General features: G+C 47.7%; 1 protein-coding gene across 1 annotated transcript in view; it reads left to right on the plus strand.

The window, feature by feature from the left end:
* Positions 1-12,500, plus strand: part of map1aa (microtubule-associated protein 1Aa) — a 68,523-nt gene that overhangs the window by 4,314 nt on the left and 51,709 nt on the right. The gene's annotated exons all lie outside the window — the stretch shown is intronic.

A 12,500-nucleotide genomic window follows, 5' to 3' on the forward strand; every position in this document is an offset into this window, starting at 1 on the left:
CCACCTGACGTCTCTACATGACTGGAAGTTCAACCTTGTAATGCAATGTGGATATGGTAGTTGTTTTTAACTGGCTAGGCAGGGGGTTGTTATTTTTAGTAAGAAATGATTTCTAAATGCAAACTGTCATTGTTGTGCTTTATTCTGCATTACAGTGTTAAGTCTTCCATTACCACACAGTATGACCTCATTTCCTTATAGCTGTAAACGTATTTCAGTTTTGTTTTTTTGGCGGGGAGAGAATTCAGCTGAGGGGGTACAGTGACCTTACTGGACAGGGCTGGACCCCCCCAAGGCCCACCCATAGTGCCAACGCCGTGTCTCCCTGCCTTCAGCACAAAGCATGCTGGGATAGACTCCAACCCCCAGCAACCCTGAATTGGCGGGAGGGGGGGCAGTTAGAGATGATGTATGTTTTGTGCCGTGCACCGGTTGTCTTTTTCCTTATGCTATTTCAGTAATAATACCCCACGCCTGATTGGGGGTCTGGAAGGTGCTGGAGAGATGTAATGAGAGGAAGCACCTTGGTCCAGTCTGACAGAGGATCAGACTGTGTCGAGTCTGTCCTTCCTCCAAGAAGCACGCCATCTTCTTCCCTTCTTAAATACCCCCTTAAACCCATGTGGGGGATATCAGCAGAGGAGATGCTGTAGCTGGAGCATCGATCGGCCTCTCATATGCCGGCTGCAGGTCAGACTGGATCAATGGGCCCAAATGTGAGTGTGAACACGATCTGCCGGGTGAAAATAAGACCGGGCCCCAAGGTAGACAGAGGACCGAGCTGATGTTAATTTGGAACCGAGAGGAAGGGAAGACTTCTGTATTTGGGGTCACTGAGAGTAACGAGAAAACTCCGTCTGCGTGAAAAGCAAGACCAGCTCCGAATCCACCAGGTCTCTGTGGAACTGATGGAGTTCTTCTAGAGGTTGGGAGCACTGTGATGTGAATGGAAGGGTTACGTGCGACTCTGTTCCTGAGATAGCGACATTTGGTTGTTGGAAGCTACACTACTATATGGACTCCAATCATCACAAAACGAGAAGAAGGTCGAACCGTCTCAAAGCCACCGGATCTCTGATGGAGCCAAGCGTCGAAGTTGAGATGGCAAACGTGGTAGGTGGGTGGAGACCAAGCCCAGAGGTCGTCACGCAGAAACAAGATTTTAAAAATAGAAAACATGGGCGTACAGGTGGCGTGGCGGTCTATTCCGTTGCCTACCGACTCGGGGCTCTCCGGTTCGAATCCCCGTGTTACCTCCGGCTTGGTCGGGCATCCCTACAGACACAATTGGCCGTGTCTGTGGGTGGGAAGCCAGATGTGGGTATGTGTCCTGGTCGCCGCACTAGCGCCCCCTCTGGTCGATCGGGGCGCTTGTTCGGAGGGGGAACTGAGGGGAAGAGCTTTATCCTCCCACGTGCTACGTCCCCCTGGTGAAACTCCTCACTGTCCGGTGAAAAGAAGCGGCTGGCGACTCCACATGTATGGGAGGAGGTATGTGGTAGTCTGCAGCCTTCCCCGGATCAACAGAAGGGGTGGAGTAGCGACCGGCACGGCTTGGAAGAGTGGGGTAATTGGCCAAGTACAATTGGGGAGAAAAGGGGGGAAACCCCCCCCCCAAAAAAAATAGAAAAATGTCGGCTCATAGTAACTGATAACATCATCGCCGTGTTAAACTTGTAAACTGACACATGCAGCCGCCTTGCCGAGGTGACATGACAACACTTTCATGCCCGTTTGCCGAACGCTGGCTGTTCGTGTTCGCCAAGCCTCCTCGCTTCATCTATCCAGCGCCGCATCATTTCACATCAGGATGCCGTCTCTCTCCACACCCATCTCGGGCTGTCACCCGCTAATCTGCTCACAGGCCTTGCATTTTTACAGGAAGATGTCATAGCGCTGCTGCCTGGCGGTTTATCTCGCCACTTGCTGTGACTGTCAGCTTCTGCCGGCATTCTGTCCTTCATCGCAGCATCTTCGTGAATGATGCACATCTTTTACTGATTATTCTTCCTCAGGAAATGACAATTACGACTGGCGTTGCCTCTCGTTCTCTCCATCTTGCCTCTCTCTCACCGCTCCTGCCTCTTTTTCATCCCTCTCTCTCCTTCCTCCTGTTCTGAACCTCCACCCGGTGTCAGCCAAAGTGCAGTAGAGAGTTATTAGAGCAGAGAGGAGCTGGCTGCGTGCTCTTATGGATGTTTTTGTGGTTCTAGTCCACAGTATTCCCACTGATAGTCGAGGGATTTAACTCCACCAGTGCCTCGTCCAAACCGAATATTGGCTTTTCAGCGGCTCTGTCGGCTCCGGCACTGATACGGCTCATAGCAAATGTGGAAGCCAGGTTGCACACTCCAGCACTGCTCCCTTGCTATCAGCTACTCTCTTTTGGGCCTTGTGAAATCTGACGTAGTGATCATGGAGGCTGGCATTGCAGCTGGTGTACCATCTTGAGCTAAAACAAACCTTATAAACAGAGATGTGTGACGTTTCCATCCATCCATCCATCCATTATCCAAACCGCTTACCCTACTCAGGGTCATGGGGATGCTGGAGCCTATCCAAGCAGTCATTGGGCGGCAGGAGGGGAGACACCCTGGACAGGCCGCCAGTCCATTACAGGGCTCACACACACACACATTCACACGGAGAGAACATGTAAACTCCACACAGAGGTCGACCCGGGATGACCCCCAAGGTTGGACTACCCCGGGGCTCGAACCCAGTACCTTCTTGCTGTGAGGCAACTGCGGTAACCACTGCGCCACCGTGCCACCTGTGAAGTGGCCAATGAACCTAAAACAAGCCCCGCTCTCAGGCTGACAGACAGACCACCGCACCAATCGCCTGCTTGTTCTGGAAGCCCAGAGCAGCAACAGACAGCGGCGACAACAACCCATTTCAGTCTGTTCATGAGTTTGTCAAGATTAGATGAGTAGAGAGCTTTGTCTAGTTCCCTGAGGAATTTTTAAAAACCACTTGACATGTTTTGAGGGTTTTATACATAGATATCATATATAAATATATATTATATATAAATGTAATCTATATAAATGTATATATAAATATAAAAGCTATATAAATGTAATTTATTATTATTATTATGTGTAGTATCTTGGCCTTCCTGAAGCATAGCATGACTGGTAAGCATCGTAATATGACTAGTAAATACTATAATGTGACTAGTAAATATTATATGACTAGTAAACACCACAACAGGACTAGTAAATATCATTACATGACTTGTAAATATCACAAGTAATAAATATATTATAATTAATGAATATTATTATACACTAGTTAACATACTGTGACCGGTAAATAACATGATATGACTAGTAGATATCATATTATGAATGAGAAACGTGAAAATATGACTAGTAAACAACACAATATGGCTAGTAAATATAATACTAGTAAATATCAGTAGATGATGCTGAGTGGCACTGCATCAGTAAAGCTGATTTCTACTGAAGGAGGTTTAAAATATTAGATGTATCTGCTACTTTTCTATTTGAATTAGTTTGTCTTCTTATTCATTGCAGTTGTTCAGGTTGCTGAACACTAGAAGGCAGTACTCAAGTGAAATTCCATGACTCCTCTTGAGTAACTAATGTTGATAACTCAATATATTCCCCATTCCATGAAGGACACCCTTTCCACCCATCCATCGTGTAGGTTTACACAGTTTGAGAAGAGCTAAGGTGGAACTGGTTTAAACAGCCCTTTTCCTTTACAAGAGAATCTGCATTATTCGGGCGGGCCGGGTAACGGTTAAAGAGACGAGACGATGACCACAAGGTCGCTGGTTTGAGTCCCTAGATAAAGGGGGGCATTAACCGAGGTACCATTAAGATCCTTAATATGACAAGTAAGTAAAATGACAGATTTGAAAAAGCGTAGACATAACTACTTATTCCGAGGGATTGTGGATTTTAGAAAGTTGTCTTTTTGCAGTGTTTGAGGACTTCTGACGATGGAGAGAAATCTGTTCTTTCATCGGAGGGCCACGAGGTAACGGGTGGAGAATAAGGCAGGATCCGGACTTAAAAGGACAAAACAGTCTAAGAAGGAGACGCAAAATTCAGGGGAGGAGAAAGAGATGTGTGCGGGCGGCCAGAAGATGATGAGCCGTTTGACTGAACTTGTGACAAGGCTCAGATCTGGAAGGCCATGCTTAAATGGCCCGCCCGGAGGGCCGCACTTCAAACAGGCTAACGTAACAAGACGGCCATGGCCTAAATGGCAGCAGAGCTCTGCCTCATACTGATGTCTGCTCTGGCTGAAGGGTTCAGATTCAGAACAGGGTCATCCAGTACCAGCAACACCGATCTAAATAAGGGGAGTTGGTAGGGAACGCAGCTGGTGAACTCACTGCCTTTCTGACCCGGATCAGATCCGGTACTCTTAAAGGTCCAGTCCAGTGGAAATCCTGTTTTCCTACCAACTTCTGTCTTTTAACAGTAGGATTTTTTGATGTGAAGTGACCCAAAATATTAGAGCTACTGTCGTAGTGGAAAGGTGACTGAAGCCCCTTGAGAAACTCTCCTCCTGGCTGTCAGCATGATAGACCTTTTTCATAAACATGGCCGACGCACTTCTGCTTCGTCTTAACAGGGTAGAGATCAGTTCCCCCATCGCCTGCATGTTAAAAAGCCAACTTTCTGTGATCACTTACTTTCTCTCAACACAGCATGTAACACAAAACAGGTGTTGTCAATGTATAATAATAATCTTTATAACAACAATAATTTATAATTTTTGATAAGAATTTTTAATAATGATTTTAAAATGAATAATAATAATTTGAGAATAACAATTTTAATAATCATTTAAAAATAACTTTTAATAACGTAATTACTTGTGATAACATAATAATCTTCATGTCTGTCAGACGACTGCATGTCTTTAAAAAAGTGATTTGATCCTGGCCACAAAATGCTAACGGCTCATCCAGGCTAACGGTAATTCAGGGCCGTTAGCATTTTGTGGCCCTTGATTAAATAACTGATGTCTAGTTCTGTAGTCGTCTGACAAAAGACACATAAAGATGTGTGAATGACAACACCTGTGCACTATGTTGAAACACAAAATAAGTGATCACAGACAGAGGGAAAAGCAACAGACAGTGAGCTTGTTCACATTGCGGGCAATGAGGAGAACCGAACTTTACCCTGATATCCATCCATCCATTCATCCATCCATCCATCCATCCATGATCCAAACCGCTTATCCTGCTGTCAGGGTCGCGGGGATGCTGGAGCCTATCCCAGCAGTCATTGGACGGCAGGCGGGCGGGGAGACACCCTGGACAGGCCGCCAGGCCAAGCGGAATTATGTCGGCCATGTTTGTGAAAAGGATTGTTAAGCAGTTTCAGAAACCAATCAGCTTCAGGTAATAAATGACATCATCTTATACTCCAGTTTGATTGGACAGTCAATGAATAGTCATCATCAGTCTGTCAGTTGGTCTGGGTTTGAATAGTTGCCTTGGAAAATCATGCCAGTTAGCAAGCTAGCTAGCTATCAATAGAGGCTTGTGAAGTCAACCTGCTGACTATGTTCAGAGAGGGGGCGCTAACACAGTTATAACAAATCAAATAATGCTTCTGAAGGTGTTGATGCGTGCTCAATAATCCACGTAAGAAAATCAAAGAAGGTTGAGTCAGTCCATCTGAATACAACGTTTACTGACAGATACGTTTCATCACTCAACTAAGGCCCCTTTTGCACTGCATGGTACTGGCTCGACTAGACTCGACTCTATTCGACTCTACTCGCTTTACTTTGTGGGATTTCATTTTTCCACTGCAGATAGTATCCCCTCACGGCGAAGCCCTGCTGGTCACTTGTGGGCATGTTGACAAGTTTTTCTTTTTTTTAAAGATTTTATTTACATTTAAATAAATATAAATAAATGTACATTATATTTATATTCATTGATATTTAGATTTTATTTTATTTTGCTTATTTATAGTGGTATTTTCATGTCACCTTTTAGTATTGGCTCAGCTCACTTGGAACCTTGACAGAGGTGGTACCAAAAGAAGTACCTGGTACCAGGTACTATCCCTAACTTTTGCCCAATGGAAAACCAAAAAAAGCGAGTAGAGCAGAGCTGAGTCGAGCCGGTATTATGCAGTGGAAAAGGGGCATAAGTGACCTCTTCAGTCTCAACTGACTGCAGGTATCCCCACCCTTATAAACAATACAGTGCCTAACGACCGAAACCAACCACCGGTTTCATATGCAAACATGGGTGTGACCATTAACGAGAGTTTCCTGGCCATGTGTTATGCATCTGTCGCCATTTTACAATGCTGTGATTGCAAACATTCCCTAATCCTCTGTGACTAGTACACATGGCCATTGAAACTCTAGTAAAACCTGTGTGACTGAATCAGAATCACTGGACTGGATCTTTAAAGGTTTGGGAACAGATCAGTTGTTAGATTTGTATTCACACCAGTGGTTTGGGTAAATGTGATTGAACTGAGCGGTGCAGACATATGGCTATATGAAGGGGAGGTGATGGTTCGATAATTGAGGTCTTAAAGACCCCGACAGCCAGTAAAGAAGGTCTTGTTTTGCGTTGTAAAACCCTTCATCCCTCTATAGTGAAGTGCCGTTCGGAGAATTGGGTGTCGTTGCGGTGTATTAGTTTCTTTATTACCTGAAAGGTTGACTGGGTTTCTACTAAAAGCCCACACAGCAAAGATCTTATTTCACAGTTCAGCTGGCAGAGTCAGACGACCATGGCGAGCAGGGGGCCGTGTTGCCTCCTGACGCAGAAAAGGTCAGCTCAGATGAAGAGTTCACACGTCTGAAAATGACTGTTCAAGGAAAGAGTCCGTCCACCATCGTGTCAAAGGTCAGCTGTCTTTAACTGTCCTCCCGTGGTGCCTTTCTAATCTGGCACCAAATTCAGAAACAGCTGTTCAACTGGTAGAGGATTTTATCTTCCTGTTTTACAACAGACCCCGGTCAGGCTGATTCCTGTTTTACAGCAGACCCCGGTCAGGCTGATTCCTGTTTTGCAGCAGACCCCGGTCAGGCTGATGCCTGTTTTGCAGCAGACCCCGGTCAGGCTGATTCCTGTTTCATGGTAGACCCCGGTCAGGCTGATTCTTGTTTTGCAGCAGACCCCGGTCAGGCTGATTCCTGTTGTACAGCAGACCCCGGTCAGGCTGATTCCTGTTTTACATTAGATCCCAGTCAGGCTGATTCCTGTTTTACAGCAGACCCCAGTCAGGCTGATTCCTGTTTTACAGCAGATCCCGGTCAGGCTGATTCCTGTTTTGCAGCAGACCCCGGTCAGGCTGATTCCTGTTGTACAGTAGACCCCAGTCAGGCTGATTCCTGTTGTACAGCAGACCCCGGTCAGGCTGATTCCTGTTTTGCAGCAGACCCCGGTCAGGCTGATGCCTGTTTTGCAGCAGACCCCGGTCAGGCTGATTCCTGTTTCATGGTAGACCCCGGTCAGGCTGATTCCTTTTGTACAGCAGACCCCTGGTCAGGCTGATTCCTGTTTTACAGCAGACCCCGGTCAGGCTGATTCCTGTTTTACAGCAGACCCCAATCAGGCTGATTCCTGTTTTACAGCAGACCCCAGTCAGGCTGATTCCTGTTGTACAGTAGACCCCAGTCAGGCTGATTCCTGTTTTACAGCAGACCCCAGTCAGGCTGATTCCTGTTTTACAGCAGACCCCGGTCAGGCTGATTCCTGTTTTACAGCAGACCCCAATCAGGCTGATTCCTGTTTTACAGCAGACCCCGGTCAGGCTGATTCCTGTTTTACAGCAGACCCCGGTCAGGCTGATTCCTGTTTTACAGCAGACCCCAGTCAGGCTGATTCCTGTTTTGCAGCAGACCCCGGTCAGGCTGATTCCTGTTGTACAGCAGACCCCGGTCAGGCTGATTCCTGTTTTACATTAGATCCCAGTCAGGCTGATTCCTGTTTTACAGCAGACCCCAGTCAGGCTGATTCCTGTTTTACAGCAGATCCCGGTCAGGCTGATTCCTGTTTTGCAGCAGACCCCGGTCAGGCTGATTCCTGTTGTACAGTAGACCCCAGTCAGGCTGATTCCTGTTTTACAGTAGACCCCGGTCAGGCTGATTCCTGTTTTACAGTAGACCCCAGTCAGGCTGATTCCTGTTTTACAGTAGACCCCGGTCAGGCTGATTCCATTTTTTACAGCAGACCCCAGTCAGGCTGATTCTTGTTTTGCAGCAGACCCCGGTCAGGCTGATTCCTGTTGTACAGCAGACCCCGGTCAGGCTGATTCCTGTTTTACATTAGATCCCAGTCAGGCTGATTCCTGTTTTACAGCAGACCCCAGTCAGGCTGATTCCTGTTTTACAGCAGATCCCGGTCAGGCTGATTCCTGTTTTGCAGCAGACCCCGGTCAGGCTGATTCCTGTTTTACAGCAGACCCCGGTCAGGCTGATTCCTGTTGTGTACAGCAGACCCCAGTCAGGCTTATTCCTGTTTTACAGTAGACCCCGGTCAGGCTGATTCCTGTTGTACAGTAGACCCCAGTCAGGCTGATTCCTGTTGTACAGCAGACCCCGGTCAGGCTGATTCCTGTTGTACAGTAGACCCAAGTCAGGCTGATTCCTGTTTTACAGTATACCCCAGTCAGGCTGATTCCTGTTTTACAGTAGACCCCAGTCAGGCTGATTCCTGTTTTACAGTAGACCCCAGTCAGGCTGATTCCTGTTTTACAGCAGACCCCGGTCAGGCTGATTCCTGTTTTACAGTAGACCCCAGTCAGGCTGATTCCTGTTTTGCAGCAGACCCCGGTCACGCTGATTCCTGTTTTACAGTAGACCCCAATCAGGCTGATTCCTGTTTTACAGTAGACCCCGGTCAGGCTGATTCCTGTTTTACAGCAGACCCCGGTCAGGCTGATTCCTGTTTTACAGCAGACCCCGGTCAGGCTGATGCCTGTTTTACAGCAGACCCCAATCAGGCTGATTCCTGTTTTACAGCAGACCCCGGTCAGGCTGATTCCTGTTTTACAGCAGACCCCAGTCAGGCTGATTCCTGTTTTACAGCAGACCCCGGTCAGGCTGATTCCTGTTTTACAGCAGACCCCGGTCAGGCTGATTCCTGTTTTACAGCAGACCCCGGTCAGGCTGATTCCTGTTGTGTACAGCAGACCCCCGTCAGGCTGATTCCTGTTGTACAGCAGACCCCTGGTCAGGCTGATTCCTGTTTTACAGCAGACCCCAGTCAGGCTGATTCCTGTTTTACAGTAGACCCCGGTCAGGCTGATTCCTGTTTTACAGTAGACCCCTGGTCAGGCTGATTCCTGTTGTACAGCAGACCCCAGTCAGGCTGATTCCTGTTTTACAGCAGACCCCGGTCAGGCTGATTCCTGTTGTACAGCAGACCCCAATCAGGCTGATGCCTGTTTTACAGTAGACCCCTGGTCAGGCTGATTCCTGTTTTGCAGCAGACCCCTGGTCAGGTTGATTCCTGTTTTACAGTAGACCCCGGTCAGGCTGATTCCTGTTTTACAGTAGACCCCTGGTCAGGCTGATTCCTGTTTTGCAGCAGACCCCGGTCAGGCTGATGCCTGTTTTACAGCAGACCCCTGGTCAGGCTGATTTCTGTTTTACAGCAGACCCCAGTCAGGCTGATTCCTGTTTTACAGCAGACCCCTGGTCAGGCTGATTCCTGTTTTACAGCAGACCCCGGTCAGGCTGATGCCTGTTTTACAGCAGACCCCTGGTCAGGCTGATTTCTGTTCTTTCCAGAGAAACCAGGAACGGCTCACCCACCTGCCTGCCTCGCATTTCCCCGTCTGTGACTGGAATACCGATTCACAGCCGAGTCATCATGAGCGAGCTGATCAAGGTTGTTTTATCGTGGTGTAACGTTCATAACGCTTATTTCAAGATAGTGCTTGTAAACATTTCTTACTGCAAAAACAAATAATATTGCTTGTTTCAAGGAACAGTACTTGTTTCATGGTTATAAGACTTTTTATAAGGAATTTTCACTAAACAGCAGAGATCATCTTTCTTTTTTGGAGTAAATGTCTTGAAACAAGCAATATCCTGTAATTTACCAGCGGAGTAAGAGGTTTTTACTACCATCCACTACTACTATCTTGACATAAACATTACAAGACTCAAAACAGGATGAAACCCCTTGATAAGTCTTTCAGATTTCTTGTGGATTATTATCCACTGGCGTGTTCATCAGGAGAAAGCTTTTCGAGAAAAGCTTGGGCGAGGGCTCAGACAGCAGAGGAGAGCAGCCAAAGCAACCCCCCAAAAAAGTGAGGATGTAAATTCATCAAAATGAAATACCTCAGCTGAACCAAATATGTTTAGAAAATGGGACCTCCGAACCCCGATGTTTTTCTTTTAACCTTTTCAAACTACCCAGTTCACTTCTGGAAAAGGTAATCGATTTATTTTATATAAAAAAAGCCATATTTGAGACCTCTCCCCTCCGGCATTTTCACAGCAACAGCCGTTCAGTGTGTTAGTGTTCTGTAATTGCTCCTCTGTATTTTATTTTCATTGGTGTGTGTCTGTGTATGTGTGTGTGTGTGTGTGGGGGGGGGGGATTCCTGCCAAGTATGAAATGTAATGGAGCCTGCAAAGGAAATGAGTCAAGTCTGGCACAAACGGAAAAGCAGAAGAAGAAGAAGAAGAAGAAGGAACTTGCATGTTGAACGTAAAAGAGCTAGGGATAGGCACCAAGCTACGCAGCTAAACACGGTCCAGCTTTTCGTGAGGTCTGATGTAATGTTGGGTATGGATTGGTCCAGAAGGCGTTCACGTGCAGGCCGCAAACTCTCAACGGTTGCAGGTTTTGCCGTAACACCGGTGAGATAATCCAGCTGTAGCGTGTTTAATTTTGGATAAACGAGACGTCAGCAGCCCTGTGACGGCCTGGCGGCCTGTCCAGGGTGTCTCCCCCGCCTGCCGCCCAATGGCTGCTGGGATAGGCTGCAGCATCCCCGCCACCCTGAGAGCAGGAGAAGCGGTTCGGATGGATGTCGCTCAGTATTAATGTGTGGGATGACATTGTTGATTGTTGATGCCTTCCGTCCATCCATTACCCGAACCGCTTCTCCTGCTGTCAGGGTCGCGGGATGCTGCAGCCTATCCCAGCAGCCATTGGGCGGCAGGCGGGGAGACACCCTGGACAGGCCGCCGGGCCGTCACAGGGCTGCTGACGTCTTGTTTCTCCAAAATAAACACGCTACAGCTGGATTATCTCACCGGTGTTACGGCAAAACCTGCGACCGTTGAGAGTTTGCGGCCTGCACGTGTAAAGCCTCTTGAGGCAAACGTTTAATTTGTGATATTGGGCGATACAAATAAAACCGACCCGACTTGACCTTCGGGATCACGTCCAGTCTGAATGGAACCTGAATGGATGTGGGTGTGAGGATGAGCTGCTGTGACCAGCAGATGATGCCAAACCCGCCGAAACCGAAGGGACTGAGGAGAACCACGTCCGCTTAGTTCAAATGACCGTGTGTGTGGTTGTGTGTGTGGTCTCCATCTTCTCTTTGACATCGTGACCTGAGATGTTCTAGGGGTGTGTAGACCTTTGTCTGCCTCGTTAATACGGTTGTTAATGGTGACCCTTTATTCCTGGACTGGAAGGTACCTGAGAAGGATCTGGGTAAACGTGTGATGTAGACGGAGGGAGGAGGGATGGAGGGATGACTGAAGGCGGTTGTTTTGAAGGAGGCCGCTGTGTGTTGTGGTGGTTGAGTCTGTTGTGTCAGGTGTGACGAGTCCTTCTCCCTCGGTGGAGGAGCACCGCCGGCGGTGGTGTTGTGAGAGGATGAGGACGGTGTCGTCGGTTGCTGGCTGGAAGCTGCCGGTCCGAGAGGACGAAACTGAAGAGATTGAGGATGAGCACTTGACTCCCTAAAGACACATCGTGGAGTCTCTGAGGAGCCACTGGGTTTTTTTTAACGTCTCTTTTTAACAGCGAGCACATCCGCCTGCGGCTCATCTCCGCCCCAGACTCAGGCGGCGCTCCTCTCCTGACTGATGGACTGACACAGAGATCCCTTTTCCTCCCAGGGGAGGAGGAGGAGGAGGAGCAGGAGGGCCGTAATGGTGTCCATGAACACAGCTGACGCCCACGCGGCGCAATTAATAAAGACTCAGTGATGCCGCAGCCCAGACCGACGGCAGCCGAACCCAGCATCCCGCTGAGCTGGCAGAGGACACTGACGTCATGGGAGGGTATCAAACTCCCGGGACGCTGTTGTGTCAGTATGACTTCATCCGTCCATTATCTGTCCATCGATCATTCCTCATCCGTCCATTCATCACCACTTTTGAATTCATCCTCCCATCTGTAGATCATTAATACATAGTTCAATACACACACACACACACACTGTATATATATATATATAATGGATTACATTTATATAGCGCTTTATCTAGACACCCAAAGCACTTTAAAAAAGCATATATTTGTATATACATATACACAAACACATATGTGTGTATAT

The sequence above is a fragment of the Lampris incognitus genome, chromosome 4, assembly GCF_029633865.1.
Source record: "Lampris incognitus isolate fLamInc1 chromosome 4, fLamInc1.hap2, whole genome shotgun sequence".
NCBI classification, from domain to species: Eukaryota; Metazoa; Chordata; class Actinopteri; order Lampriformes; family Lampridae; genus Lampris; species Lampris incognitus.